The sequence below is a fragment of the Sceloporus undulatus genome, chromosome 1 (genome assembly GCF_019175285.1).
Source record: "Sceloporus undulatus isolate JIND9_A2432 ecotype Alabama chromosome 1, SceUnd_v1.1, whole genome shotgun sequence".
In the NCBI taxonomy this organism is placed as follows: Eukaryota; Metazoa; Chordata; class Lepidosauria; order Squamata; family Phrynosomatidae; genus Sceloporus; species Sceloporus undulatus.
In genome coordinates this window covers 326,098,992-326,115,508 of record NC_056522.1, presented here as the reverse complement: position 1 = coordinate 326,115,508, position 16,517 = coordinate 326,098,992, and the positions used below count along the sequence as shown (strand labels likewise).

At 36.8% G+C, this 16,517-nt stretch overlaps 1 protein-coding gene across 5 annotated transcripts in view; it reads left to right on the top strand.

Annotated features, from left to right (window-relative positions):
• The window catches only part of CDIN1 (CDAN1 interacting nuclease 1), a 172,736-nt gene that overhangs the window by 136,511 nt on the left and 19,708 nt on the right, over positions 1–16,517 (top strand). The window contains exons 11-12 of one of the 5 annotated variants that reach the window (XR_006101536.1): positions 2,719–2,839; positions 3,194–4,237. The exons of 3 other annotated variants lie outside the window; for them this stretch is intronic. The gene's annotated coding sequence lies outside the window, so the exon portion shown is untranslated. Of the gene's footprint in view, positions 1–2,718; positions 2,840–3,193; positions 4,238–16,517 lie in introns of those variants that run through there. One more of the 5 variants, XR_006101537.1, reaches the window with a different exon arrangement.

The window sequence follows — 16,517 nt, the reverse complement described above, 5'->3', positions numbered from 1 at the left end:
ATAGATAGATAGATAGATAGATAGATAGATAGATAGATAGATAGATAGATAGATCTGTGTGTGTATATATACATTCTGTTATATACGCATATACATATACATACATACATGTATGTATATTTGTATGTGTGTACATATATATGTATATGTATATGTGTATATGCGTGTGCATATGTGTGTGTGTGTGTGTGCATGTATGTACATATATACATGCATGTATGTATGTATATGTATATGCGTATATATGTGTGTGTTTATATATGTATGCATATATGTACATCTACAGACATATATATATATATATATATATATATATACACATATATATATACATGTGTGTATACATAAATGTATGTATGTATGTATACATATATACAGGTGTGTTTGTATGTATATGTATGTATATATGTGTATTTGGACCCTGCGTGCATGTCTCCACGTGCCTGTACATGGTATATGCATGTTTATACATATGTGTGTGTATGCATATTATTTATGTGTGTTTGCCCAACGCAAAGCAATCATTCACATGAGGCTAGCATTCGTGCAAAACAGGAAGTGGCCCCCTTCTTCACCCCGGAAGCATAAAAGTTTCTCGATGCATTCAGAGCCCCACTGAACATGTGCAAGAGTACCAATTTGAATTGTTGAATCTGCATGGTATGTACTGGTGTGATAATTTATTTGACACTCGCTCCACTTTGCCTCAGGAATGACCACAATTTCGCTCTTCACGTGTGAAATCACATGAATTGGCTTGGATTCGAATTGACTTTGCTTCCTCTTCCCTTTGGAATGGCTCTGGACTGGAGTTTCAGTTTTCACATGTGATAAGGCCTCTAGACTCTACATGTAATGTTGAGTGAGAACCGGTATAATTATTTTAGAAATGAAGGGTAGAAATGAAGTCTGGAATATCAGTCTGTCATTATATACAATTACTACAAGATCCCTTTGCATAAGAAAAGGACAGTTATTTTTGCCCAGGGGAAGCCTGGATCTCAAGGGAAGCTACTTGTGTTTTATTGCCCTTTTTTCTTGATCCTCACATGGCAAAGAAGGAGAGTGGCCTCTGCCTATGCTGATGTCCTGCTAGGTCAGTGATTCCCAAACTCTGGTTCTCCAGGTGTTCTGGACTTCAATGGCTTAGCAAAGATTGAGCCCTGGTTTCCCAGTCTTAGACCAATGCTCAATCCACTGACCACAGAGGCTCTCACACAATGCTGGCTTTCAGTTATTTGACGGGGGGGGGGGGGGGCATGGAGGAAAAATAACTGTATAATAGCTACAGAATGGCTCATCTGCATTTGCATGGGAGACAGATTTAATATTTTTTCAAGTAGTGGCTAAGGTCCAAAACACACTACATTAATAATCCAGTTTAAGACTGCTTTAACTGCCCTGGCTCAGTGATAGGGAATTGCAGGAAGGGTAGTTTTGTGAGACATTTTGCCTTCTCTGTCAGAGAGCTCTGGTGCCACAATAAACTACAATTCCCAGGATTCCTTAGCATTGAGCCAAGGCAGTTAAAGTGGTCTCAAACTGGATTATTTCTGCAGTGTGTTTTGGACCTAAGAGTCTAGAAAGAGATAGTCAGGCTATGCTTGTTGCCCTGAATGTGGCACTGGTATGGATGTTTACATCAAGAAATCTTCGGAACATGTGGAAGCCTATCTATGACTTATCTAGGCCAATGTGTGTGCTTTACTAATGCAGATGGCATTGACAATGTGCAGATCCAGAACAGGTTTAGTGCCACACATATTAATTTGGTGAGGCCAACAGAATGATCTTTTTGCCCTCTCCTACATAAAAGAAAAACAGAAAGGGTTTAAGTCAATACCTATTCTGACTAGATGCAATTAGTAGATTTGACAGAAGTATGCTTAGTAATGTAAACAAGCCTCTGGTTTGTTTGTTTGTTTGTTTACTTGTTTTATTATATCCTTTTCCCCAAAATCCAAGGTAGTTAAAGAGTTGGCTCTATAGATCTATGAACACTGAATATTATCATCTTCTCAGTAATGTCCAGTAGCTCAGCAATGAACAACTGGTAGTCTGTTATCCAGATAGCATACTGTATTATGAAGCTTGTTTTGAAAACTGACCAAGATTTATTGTAAACCCTGGATTCTTATGCATGAACAAGCCTCCTTTGAAACTGAAAGGAAAGTTTCTCAGTAGGTGGAAAGTGGCAGAGGGAGTAGCTGAGATAAAGATTTGCTTAGTTTTTTTTTTTTCCTTATCCACATATAGTGCTAAAACAATGTTTCTTCATGAATCTGCCTTCATGTAGAATTACATGAAAACCAAGTTCTTTCAAAACTGATATTTAAAAATTCACTTGAATTAACCCCTATCCTATTTGATTATGTCCACACACACACACACACACACACCAAACCCCTCAACAACACCTTAACTGTATTATTTATTGGATGCTATTCTTAGATATAGCCAGAGATATATACTGTACTCATTAATGTGTCCTGAGGTTCATACTGTAGATGTGATAACTATTTATTAAAATGTAGAACAAACAGAATTTATTATGGAAAAGGAAATTGTGAAATACTGTAATGCCATGAAAGACCATAATGCCCTTGTTTTTCTGTTCAGTGCTCCAACTCTTTCAGAACATGCATGAAGCTTAGCACATGTAAAGAATCCGTATGATATCTTCAATACCTAAACTAATTTTTTCCTTTAAAATTCTAGATTCTGAAGATAAAACTTCAAAGGAAGTCGGATCCATGTTTATCCTTCTTATATGTCAGAGTTTAAGTGTGATGTTTTATGTATACAGTCATCGTGACAGTTGAAAGAACTCTAAGAAAAAGTAATTATATAATTGCTTCATATATTAAGTAAAAGGGATAAAGGCTTTTGAAAACTATAGAACCTAGGTTTTTAAGGGTTGTGTTACCTGAAGCTGAGCTACAAAATTATGTCCTAATTATTTATAATAAATAATTTGCTATATAAGTGTAAACTCTGAAAAATTACCAGAAATTATTTTTCTTTGATTTTTATATATGTACACACACAGAGAGAGAAACAAACACCCCATCATTTTCTATTTTAGCAGTTTCCACAATTTAAACAGTACATTCATATTGTTTGCTTTCTGTTGTATTAGTAGTGTGTGTTTTGCAATTCTAATCTTCACATTTTTCTTTCTTTATCACCGAAGTAAGCCTTTTGAAGCCGAGGAATTTTTCACAGCAATATTGACAGTGTTCACATTTGCATGATGACAGCCAAGGAATGGAGCAGTAATTTTTGAAATTGCAGAAGTATTTAGAACACTGATAAAAGCTGAAATATATTTTTGATGGATTGAAGTTAAGCATACATGATTTTTCCTGCTGTCAAAAGGCTCTGAATTTAGTGAATATTTGCCTGCTGTGAGAATGCAAGATTAACATCACAACCATCACCCGGGCACCCAAACCCTGCAATTTAATAGCTTTTTAGGTTCTTTCCTTTTTCTAAACAGCAATTAATCTCATTTTAGTACAATTTTCTCGTTTCTGAAGTTGCTCATTGAATCGCTGTTTTGTTCATATTTGGCTTCAGCTCCTCTGCATAGTCATTAAAGTCCCAATTAATGTCACCTTTAGCTGAAGAGTACTCATTTTTATTGAGAAAATGACAGTTGCTGCCATGAGTAGTGCAGTGTAATATACATTAATTGCCCTGTAACACTGGTAATTACGAGTTTTTCAAGCCTCTCAGTAAACTGTCATGCCTAGACAAGACTGTGCTAAAATAGATTACTCATTAGGGAGACCTGTCCTGTTTTCTGTTGGGTTCTTAATGTTGGTTAAAAAAATAATCTTGAGCTTGAACAAATAGTTGCCAAAAGCAATTTCCTACAACAACATGCTTCTGTTGGGTTCTCCACCCGTCACTTAAGTCTATGGTCAGCAAAGAGACAGAGAGCAGCAGGCTCAGGAGATGTTGAGATTTGGACAGTTTTTGTGCAGTGTGCAAGAATAAGCTTAATTCAGCGCTGTAGCATTGTGGTGTACTACGTTAAAACAGCTGTGTATTACACCATGAAACAACAATTGATAAAAAAAAACATAGCATCATTCAGCTGTCAGCTACACTGAACTTGTTAAAGTTCTAGTCAAATAGTTTTAAATTCTGAAATTAGCAGCTCTGTTGAAGAATAGTTTATTCTAGCTTTTTTTGGGGGGGGGGGTGTAACTCCTACATTTTTAGATTAAAGTTTAAGAACATTGTGCTAATGCTGTGAGTAAAATAATTGTTTCTCAGTATCCTCCTTTAATGTATGTTGTTAAATATGTGTCATACCACCAACAGAGCTAAAAAAAATTACATACTTCTTATTTCCAAATTAGTGTATTTTTCCTCTCTTTCTTGTTTCCTGTAGTGTATTTTTTTAACATACTAATCATTCTCAAGCCATTGCAGTGCTGAAGTGAAAAACCTTTGTTTTATCTTTGCTATAACACCTGCTTTAGGCAATCTGCTCCTTTTTTTCTCTCCAAATGAATTTTGTCACAGCCTTTCATATTCTCTTGCAGTGATGAGCTAATGAAAGTAGATAGTACAATTTGTGCTGACCAGGTAGCAACTGCCAGCATACAGCTGAGGATACTTTACAGAAATAAATAAAATATAGCATTATATCACTGATTTACCCATTACATGACATTAATAGCGAGAGACCTTGGTGTGTTTATCTGTTTGTATTGGTGTGCATTTATCGAATTGTTTATGACAAGACTAATTGGGGTAATTGTAGACACTGAAATTACCTGTCAACTATATGTAACCACACTCCCTTTCTTTCTGACAAATGATGACAACTGAGGGACCCCGTAGCATTACTCATGATGGCTTTTCGAGTGGTAATAAGGACAATAGGGGCCCTGGCTAATTTGACATGGACAGCCTTCACAACAAGAAGCCAGCTAAATGACTTGTCAGTAGGGGAAAGAAGTCGGAAAAGTAATGGAGTCCCCCATGGCGCTCTGACAGGGAGATGAGGCAATTTCAACAGAAAGTGAAAAGGCTTCAGTTTGTCAAGTATTTAGAACAATCAGAGAACAGCTAGAGGCTGGAACCTGACAATAAATTTGTGAACCATGGTAGCAGTTTCATATAGGTCAGTTATTTCATAATGGTTATGCAGCTTTTAGAGGTTTCTGCTTTCGTAGTGTACTTCACATCCGCCAACTGGTGCTTTGTCACCTTAAATTTGTGCTTTGCTTTTGCACAGTAGGAATAATAGTTAAGGTTACAGCATAACAGAAGTGTAAGACAGCATGATTTTCAGGTCGCAATGTGCTGAAAAATAAACAAAAATCTAGATAGTAATACTGTTATAGCATCCATTACAAGCCAGGAGTGTTAACACATTTGTTATAATAGTGGTCTGCAACTTTTCTGCAGATGGAAGCATTTCTAATTCATGTTTTATTTAAACACTTTCCCTTAAACCCACACATACACACACACGTTACTGCATAGATTTTGTTTTAATTGTAAGGCTTAATTCCTGAGCTTTGAAGTGTATTTAGCTCTTACAGTCCTGCTGCTTACAGATATTTATTTATTTATCTATTTATTTATTTCAAAGATTTATATCCTGCCTTTCTCCCACAATGGGACTGTATCTTGTATCTTTATTAAATGTCAGTGACATTTGAAGAATAAGAAGATACACTAGACATCTTACTTTTTATTGTTGTATCGGTAGTTTTGACATTCATTGAATGAGAAATAGAGAGTAATTAACTATATCTTTTATACTGAGTTCTCATGTTACCTCTTAGATTTAGTGAGCTCTTTTTACAAAGCATACAGTAACTATATTTGCTTATATATTCATATTATATAACACTAATAGTGGGCTCTGTTAGTGAGTTTAAACCCTGAACAAGAGCAGCCTCTACTACAGTATTTTGTTGCTGGCCCTACTTACAATTAACAGTATCTGTCGGCCTTTAAACCCTAATGTACCAGGATGGGACATTTAATTCTTTAGGGTCACATTTTGTTACAGAATTCAAAGATTACTATGACATATGATGTATAAATTCTATAATATCACCTGCAGAGTCATAACAAATGTCCCTGAGTTTCCACAATTTTTATTTTTCTAAACAAAACACAGCTGGGACACAAACTGACCCTATTGCTTCATTGATTTTTGTCACTGGCATATTATTCTGTCTCAGTAAATGTAAGATATTGGGAAAAAGTCCCATGTCGCTTTTTCAGTGAACCTGGTGCCAAGTGGAAAAAGTGATGCACTCTGACTTTTTCCCATTCAAGGGGGCAGAGAGATTGGAACTCTCATTGGATTCAGAACATCATAGAATCATAGAATTTGAACTGAATCTTCTCTTCTCAGTGCCTCTTCTCTTCTAGAATGGCTCACATCTCTGCAAGATTAAATTTAAAGCCATCCTTCTAACGTTTGTGAGATTCCTAGAAATCACATTGTTTCTGATGCATGGAAGGTACAAATATATATTGAATGACATCCTTCATACCTGAGCATGCTTCAGTGAATGTTAATTCAGCCTGTCTGATATAACTCATCATGAGTTGAATACTCAGGTGACCAGAGGTTGATAAAGACGAACCCAGGTGGAATCCAGAATTAGCTGAACCCTTACTGACAAGGACCCTGAGTCAAAGAGATGAGGTGGGGATCTATGTCTGTTTCAGGCTTCTTTTATGTCTGATTCTGGAAGGTGTAGCTGGTGCAGAATGCCTAAGTGCTAACAGGTCAAATTTAATGTTTTATTGTTAAGCTTAGAAAGCTTTAAACAACTTGGGGCCTAAAGGCAGTCTAAGCCATAATAATAATAATAATAATAATAATATAGTTTATTTATACCTCCCGCCTTTCCCAGGGATCAAGGCGGGATTACAACATTAAAAGACACTTAGTACAATTTACAATCAATACAACAATAAAATACTAACACTGAATTTACCAAGAATTCCTATTAGTTCTCTAAATATTACAATTTGTCCATTAGCCAACAATCAGTCAAGGAAGAGCAGTCGTCATAACCTTTTTATATGGAATTCAGTGGATAAGCCCTCCGGAAGAGATCCATTTTGAGTGCCTTCTTAAAGGCCTCTAAGGTAGTAATGAGACGGATCTCTTCCGGTAGGTCATTCCATAATCTTGGGGCCGCGGCAGTGAATGCCTTATGTGAAGTTGTCATTAACCTGGTATTATAATATTCTAGTAAGAACTTCCCAGATGTTCTAAGAGTGCGGGGCGGATTATGTAGACCTGTTCCATTATTGAGGCAGTCTGGAGACACTTGCCTTCTACTGCTACATGTGTGGCGATGACCATTATATGAAACACCTTTTCTTCAGAAATATGCATGTTCCCACAGTTTGTAGTTTTAGATGCATGTTGAAACATACCTATTTTTCCAAGGTGTAATCGAACCTATTATCTATTTTCATGAACAATCTAAATGTATTTTTTTGTGTTTAGTGTTGTTGCTATTGTTGTTATTTTACACTGTTTTGAAATCTCCATATCTAAGCAGTTCATAATTAACTCTCTATAACAAAAGTGAGCAAACATCTAAAACTGGATACTGCAAATGTTTACCTTGAAAGCTGAATTCCCTATGCTTCCCCTGTACCACCACATCCACCATCACCATCACCCTTGCCATGCTCTCAGAAGTCCCTAAGTGTGCCCTTGCCTAATTATGGCTGTATGTGGGACTGAATTAACCTTTTGTAGGCCCCGGAAAGCCTTCTTTTCAAAACCAGAAGTTAGTTCTGGTTTTGCAAAAAGCCCTGCTGCCACCACTTGAAACAGACAGGAGGCAAAAAATGGCCCAAATCAGCCAACCACACATGGCAAAGATTTCTGGAGGTGTGATGACCTAAAATGGGAGAGGTGGGCACAAATATGCCCTTGGGGTCACATATATGCCCTTGGGGTCACATTTGCACCATGGGCTGCCCTTTGCCTATCCATCTTCTGCAGTATGTAATCCAATCATAGGAGTCATTGTAGAAAACAGAGATTCGCTCTCTGATTCGTGTCTATATTATGATGGGGAAATGATGCCAGAAAATATCCAGTATGACATTACTAAGACTGCTATACTGGGTGTTTGTTTGTTTTGTACATCTCTTGCATAGATAAATATAAATGAAGGCAAACAGAAGATGTGCAAAACAAAAGGCAAAAGGGCCCAAGCTCGACTCAGGCTTGCATCCTTCCGAGGTGGCTAAAATGAGTACCCAGACTGTTGGGGGCAAATTAGCTTACTTGCTGTTCACCGCTATGATCTTTGGAATAGCGGTATATAAATAAAAAAATAAAAAAAACAAAAAACAAATCTTCTGTACATCTTCTGTTTGCCTTCATTTATATTTATCTATGTATTCCTGAATCCAAATAAAGTTTTGTTGGGGTTTCTTCTAACTTTTAATTGAAGCTTGAATAGAAGTGTCCTTCTGCACTAATGCTGTCAAATTTCAGGGTATTTTGCCATCCTTCATAGTTTTGTAAAGGTCATGGATTATGACTTTTAAGCAACAGTGTATGCAGATAGGGAAAATGTGTATAGCATACACAGTGTGCTTGAATTACATTCACATACCATCATAAAAGAATTCACCTAACCTCCCCAGAAAATATCTACAATTACCCCAAAGAGGTGGAGAACAACTATGGAGCTGCCATGGGATGCTAAAAGTGAAATGAAAATTGGCTTACCCACTGTTTCCATAAGTAGGGGCCACTACTTGTATCAAGACATTAAACAGTTTATATCATTCCCCATTCATCTTCCTTATATGTTCTCCTTCTCTACAATGTGTAATGAACGTGTACTGTGGCTAGTTTTTATGCATGTTACCATTTCAAATTACAGTAACTTTCATATAATGTATCACTGGTGATGAAAGTGTGGTTCATCATCCACATGTGCCCCAATCTCATTTTGGTACCCCATGTCCCCTTCCTGGATACTCAAAGCCTCTCACGCCCTCAGTTGTCCTCAAATGCACCATAAATATTGTGGTATACTGTTCTCATATTCCATCTCCCCCCAAGTGAAAATCTGGCTAAAAAAGCTAAAAATACAGAAATTTAAATCCAGAGGTGACTTCCCATTATTTCCTGAGTACATATTTGGCTGAACATGCAGCAGTGTGGTTCACTGAGGAACGATGGGTCAAAAATTGGCGGTGCCAGAAATGACCCATCCTTATAAATGTATGGAATATTTCTCATGGTGTATGTGGATACATGCATTTGCCAGGGTTGCACATGCACCCACGAAGAAATGAAAACTGACTTCCTACAAATATGCAACAAACAATTACTAAAATATAGTTTCCCTCATATTTTAGAAAAGTCCTCATTAAAGAAAAAAATATGATACTATTCTGGTTTCAGTTTATCATAATGTGAATTCTGTAAATTCTGTGCATGCCTAGTTTAAGAAAAAAATTATAGTCCAAAATAAGGGATGTAATTGAAATAAAGATAGTTAATCTTAGAACCACATCATTTGATCATAGTAATGTATGTCTTCCACCATCTGAAATACATCCATAGTATCTCTTGGCACTCTTGCTCTCATTCTTTCCCTCTCTCCCAAGGAGTGGGGGTTTTCATAGACATACCTACTCTTTTTTAACCCGTACCTTTGGCCTCTCTTCTGCTTCATCTTTTGTCAAGCTTTTTACTGTGATGGGAGATGTTTTTTGCTAAAGCACAATGCTGTATTTTTCTGTGATTATTTTACTTTAAGATGGTCATTTATACTCTCAGTGGTAGCTGATGATTCATTTTTTTTTTAAGATAAGGTCAGAACTCTACCAAATGTTTGCTTCGGGGGAAAACATTTTACAAGTAATAAAATAATAACTTCTAGGGTTGATACTGGAGGAAAACCTGCCTGCATAAAATATTACAATAATCAGCAAAACCACAATATGGAAATAGTTTTGAGAATTCAAATGAAACCTAAGCCTAGACACAAAATCATATCAAAATTCCATGTGTCCCACACTGGAACCAGAAGATACAATGTTTAGAAGTGACTGTTGAACTGAAATGAAAACAGATTTTTGATATAAGAAAAGTTCAAGTTATTGCAGTACTTTGCCCGTATGGTTCTTGATTAATCTGACAAGCAGGACTGTGGTTGAAATCCACAGCAGGCAAGGGAAAAGACTGGGTAGAAAGAGTAGTAGAAGATTTATCCAGGCTGCTGTCATTTTCAAAGTCTAGTCAATAGCACACTTAATGCAACCATAGTGCTTTAAAGCTGCAACTCACCATACTAAGTGAACATCTTAGTGAGGCAAAGAAGAGAGTAATGGGTTTCACAATCTTTCAGAGTGCATACTTTGTGTTGCTTGTGTACTTTCACTTCATTTTGGAGTTAATACTGAAACTGAAATCTGTATATTAATCTTTGACCTAAGGGCCAACATATATGTAGTTGATGTGCTTTGAAATACTCTCCTGCACTTGACAAAGTTTTGTTGTAATATGGACAATATTTAAATATTCCCACATGAACTGGAACTAAACCAATGAAAGTAAGCCAAGCCAGCTGGCTAGAACCAAATCAGAATATCTTCGATCATAGTTAAGCCAGAGCAAATTGGTCTCTTTTATTCCTGTTCTTCCAAGTTACAGTAGTCCATTTTCCCCTCCCTCCCTCCCTCTTGTGCTCTCAGGGCTTCTCTACACTGGTGGAAAAAAATCCTACTTCTCATTGCAGTTTCCTGGTCCTCAGCAAACCTAGTAATGCCACATGCATCACATACATCAAGATGAGATCAGTTTACACAGTCATACATTTCATGCTGGCAAACTCATTTTGGTGATCCACATCTCCATTCCATGCATAAATATTTATTTATCATATATATTATAAAACAACTCACAATATATTGTAGTACTTCACTTTTCCCACTACTGCAATGTACTAGAGTTCACAGTATATGTTTTCTCCTTCCACTCACATTCCTTTAAAATGAGGACAGGTTACGCTTCTTTTTCTTCGCTTGCAGGATTTCAGGTTTTGTTTCATGGCTTTAATAAAAATATTATTGAAGCAAAAGTCCTGTAGACACTGAACGATACAAGAATACATCCTGCTTAATCAGTGAAACTTATTTCTACATAGAATTGCACATGTATAGGATTGCACAGTTAAAATATTTAGTATACATATATTATTTGTGTATGTGGAAAGAGAATGAGTGCAAGTATGGGGGATATATTAGAAATTTCAATGGTTCTGTAAGCCTTTTTGCTGTTTTGCATAACATATTTGTATTTACCAAGTTATTTTTCCGGTCATCTTTTTTTAAAGCTGGGTGGATGTAGCAAACCTATGTATCTAATAAGTGGCATATGCTGAAGAGAAACACACACAACATCCTCATTTCCTCTAGATCAATCAACCGTGAAATAATTAACTGAACTTTTTGTTATTGCAGCAGATTTTAAAGAAATACAATACAATTGAATTTGTCCGGGTTTTTAAGTGGGGAGGAGCAAAGGGAAATAAAAGATGTGACCTAAACATTTTATCTGAGCAATTCCCTTTTAACTGTTAAAATATCCTGAAGCACTCGATCACGTTGCAGTTTAATTTTAAAGCCATGTGTTCTATTAGTGAAGGGCACATGTTACTGATTTGCACTCCAAGTTCCAGTCTGTTTGGCAGAATGGAAGGCTGGCATGTACAAGGTCTCATCTAGGTCAAAAGGCCAAGAGTCGACATCTTTCTGAAACTTTACCCCTATGAAAAGTAGAAGCTCTGATTAGCCCTGCCAACAGCCAATTGTATGGTTTCTTATTGCCACTGATTATATTAGCTTCACATTTATCAACTTCATGAACACTTAACCTATTAACATGAGAATTTGTTTACATAATGGCCATTATCCTCCATAAGAGTTGTGCCAGACCAGGGCATTATGTAAGGAAGGTATTTTTCCTCCATTTCTTTCAGTTTCTAAACATCTTTCTACAATAATTATTCAGATGTATAACCAAAAAATTTTTAAAGTAAGGTGAGATTTTAATGTCTATTAGCAGGTACAGGTTGAGTATCTTTTATCCAAAATACTTTGGGCAAGAAGTGGTTTTCATTGGGTTTGGGTTTTTCCCCAAACATTTTTTGGAATGTTAGCATAAGCATAATGAGATACTCTGGAGATGGAATCCAAATCAAAACATTAAATATATTAAACCATCAGAAAGCAAAGGTGTCACTATTTCAGCCACCTATGTGGACAATTTTGGACTATTTCGGATTTTGGCATTCCAGATAAAGGATACCCAACTTGTACATGTTTCATACAGGTACATTTGTAATAGAACTGACATTAGTTGCAGGTTCCTGTTGAATATACAGTACATGGCAGCAAATTTGACTTCAGTTTTCTATACTGTATGAAATAGTCCTCATTTAGACAGTTCAGTAAATTAATAAATCGTGATTCATTAACATCAGTGAAAATTTTGCCATATCAATTAATTTCTGGATGGTTATTTTTATGTTTACAAAAAGTGGCTTTAGTACAGGCCAATAGATTAACTGTTAGATATTAATTGGTATATTAGTCAGTGTGTTGCATCAGTAGTCAGTCCTGATGTGCCATACCAGTGTATCTTAAAAGCCTTTGGATACTTTAAGAATATGGTTGTTGTCAATTGCCATCAAGTCAGCTTTGATTTATAGAGATCTATGAAAGAGACACCTTCAGGTCACCAATATCATCAACAGCCCTGGTCTGGTCAGATAGATTGAGTCTATCCATCTATAATGTGGCCTTCTTCTTTTCCTATTCCTTTCTACCTTACCGTGCATTATTTTATTTTCTAGTGAGTCATATCTTCTCATGATATGGCCATAGGACAACAGTCTCAGTTTAGTCATGTTGGCTACCAGGGACAAATGCTCTAGAACCCATTTATTTGTCTCTCAGTAGTCCGCAGTATCTGTAGAACCAGTGATGTAGACTTGAATTGATTGGTGCAGATTCAGTTTTATCCAGTAACTCAACTTGGACTCAACTGGGCAATAAATGATGCACTGACTCACGATTTGTATATTTATTAGTGACTGACTTACCAGCCTTCATCCAGAGACAGCAAACACATTAGGCAATGGGCTTGAGGTAGGAGTTGAAAAGCCTACACAGCAGCCTGTCCCTGCTGCACATTAGAGAAGCTTTTTAAAGTTTTCAAAAGTTTTAGAAGGATTCTCCTGTCTCAAGCCCATTGCCTAACATGTTAGCTGTTCCCCTCTGAGAATTTACTTTACCTAACTTTACGTACACCTTCTTCATTTTCTAGTTATTGAAACTCCACCCCACCCCATCCCACACACATAACCCACCACCTCTTTTTCTGTTATATTTAGCTCCCAGACCTGAGACACAGTTTGAGACTTGACTTGAAAGTATCTTGCAAAGACTAGCAACTCTACTTGATATTTGAAGATATTTGCGACTTGACTTGAGACTTGATGTTCCTCCCTCCAATTTTCACACCTCTTTCCTCAAAGTGTAATCCTGCTTTACATATGATATGTTCTGCATACAAGTTAAACAGATTGATAAAATGCAGCCTTACTTTACTCCCTTGCCAATTGGAAACCATTCCATTCTTCCATATTCCTTCCTAACAGTAGCTTCTTTTCCTGAGTATAGGTTAGGCATCAGGACAACCAGTTGGTGTAGCACATCCATTTCTTTCCAAGTGCAGTGGTACCCCGGGTTACGAAATTAATTCGTTCCGCGGTTAATTTCGTAACCCGAAATACCTTCGTAAGCCGAATTCCCATAGGCGCTAATGGAAAAATAGCTCTCTGCTGCCCTCCGGTGGCGGAAAATAGCGCCGCGGTTTTTTCGTAACCCGAAGAAACCTTCGTAAGCCGAAGCAATAAATCCCTATGGGATTTTTTCGTATCCCGAAAAATTCGTAACCCGGCGCATTCGTATCCCGGGGTACCACTGTGGTCCATAGTTTTTTCATTATCTGTACAATCAAAGGCCTTGCTATAATATATAATGCATAGACTGATTTTCTTTTGAAATTCTTTGGTGCATTCCATTATCCAGTATGCAATTTCATTCCTGGGGACTATACACAGTTGGTTTGCATGGCTGGGTGAGAATTTGAATCCTGGTTTTGTGCACCTTCAGAATTTCCTTTCACTTCTAACCATGTTAAAAGATGCACGCCTTTTCAACTTATGTCCATTTGTACATGAGCCACAGTTATATTCGTAGTTGTCCTTCTGTAGCTTGTTGAATACCATGTAACCTGGGAATTCCATCTTCTGGCACTACCTCTTGTTTTACACTGGATTGGCTCATCATAAGGTTTTCACAGTAAAATAAATTCAAAAGGGGTTTACTGTGTCCCTGCACGCGCACACACACACACACTACTGCTGCTGCTCAGTAGCTGTTTGGCACATTTAGTTTGGCTCCTCAGTAAAACTCTGTCTGACATGAGAGACCCTGCCTGCAGCGCTGCTGCTATCAGCATAGCCTCTTGTTTCACAGAAGGATGCAGTCACAGAATGATACCACAAAAAGCTAGGGCCATTGGTTGGGTGGACATGGTACTATGAACTGTCCCAGTGCTCATCTCACTTCTGTATTAGTAGTTAATATGAACCAACATATTCCAGGTAGAAAAAAAAGTGCAGTATGCCCTTCTTATACATGGATTCAAGCATCCATGGTTTGAAAATGTTCAAAAAAGTATAAATTCCAAATATCAAACCTTGATCTTCCATTTTTATAAGGGACACCATTTTGCTATGTCATTATATTTAATGGGACTTGAGCATCCACGAATTTTGTTATCCATGGGGGATCTTGGAACCAAACCCCAGTGTATAACAAGGGTCCACTGTATTTTCCAAGTGCCACATAAAGTATATGAAATGTAAGACTGTATTGGATAAAAATATCATCTTTTTTTAAAGGAAACATTGAAGTTTGGCATTACATGTGGATGGCATGTCAAAATTTAATCAAAGCAGAACTTTGTTGTTATGTGCCTTTAGTTTGACTCCAATTTATGATGACCCTATCTAGCAAAATCACTTCTGAGTATTCCTTGCCTTAAAAAAAAAATCCTATGAAATTCATGGGGTCACCATAAGTCAACATACAACTTGAAGGGATATGGAGACATAACATGCCCTAAAAAAAAAACTACTATCCCACATAAATCTGTTGAAGAGAAGGTTCAGCAAATTATGAACTATAGTTTGTTAGTCGTTAAGAGAATACAACAATACTGAGTCCAGGATCCAACCAGGTTTCTTCCACTGACTGAGCTGCTTCCTCTCTAAATCTGCTCTAGAGAACTGAAAAAAACCTTCTACGTACTGGCATGACTTAGTTAGCAAAGCCTCTGACAGAAAAGCTCCTTTTTACAAAGTCTTTTTAAGGAAGACCAGACCAGCTCCTTCCCTTTCTGATCTTCTTTCTAGCTGGAAGGTTTTTTGCATTATTAGTGTTGGATAGAAAGGCTCATTCTTAGTTTTGGGCTGCAAGAAAATGGTTGCATGGGATTTTGCTCTAGGCATTCCTATTGTAGCTGTGTGTGGTTACATATAACAGGCAAGGTGAACAGCTGTCTTTATAATCACTTACTGAGCATGTGTGAAAAGCAAAACAAAAAGAAAGCATGTTTACCTGTCTGACCAGCTACCCTGGCTTTTTTTTTGGGGGGGGGAACCATCGACCTATAATTTCCTCTACCAAAATGGAAATCATAAGTAAGCAGAGGCTGTTGGAAGAAGAAAAAATCATCCTAGGAAGCTTCCAAGTTGTCTCTAGAAGATTCTTTTTCCCCCCTTTTATTGATTTATTAAAAAAATAACACATATCCCATCACATTAACATCACCTTCACATCATATGACAAGACCTAATCACACAACATAAAAAGAATACAACATATATTACATACTACAAAAAAGACTCACAACAAATACAAAATATACCCAAACAGGAATGTGACTTCCTGAACTCCAAATAAGTCATTTTTGTGATTAAAGCTCATAACCATTCCAACCCCTTTCCAAATTTTCAGAATTTCTAAATTCGTATCTGCCTATATACAAAAATCTTTCATTCACCTAACCTTATTTCCATATCTATGACTTATCTGACAATAACAGTTTTTATTCCTTAATCAGTTTAGCTTACAAAATATAATCAAGTTTCTTCAATCTTGATCATTTTCTTGCTTAAGTATTCATATAGCGGTTTCCAAATTTCGCCATGTCTTTCCCAATCTTGACCTCTTAACAAACAAGTAAGTTTATCTAACTGAACCAAATTTGTTACTTTAGCTAACCATTCGTCCACCGAGAGGAGTTTTTCTAATTTCCATTTTCTAGCAAACACTATCCTGGCACTTGTTGTATATAAAATAATAATTTGCCGTATTTGTGCTGTAAATCATCGTTACTACACATACTT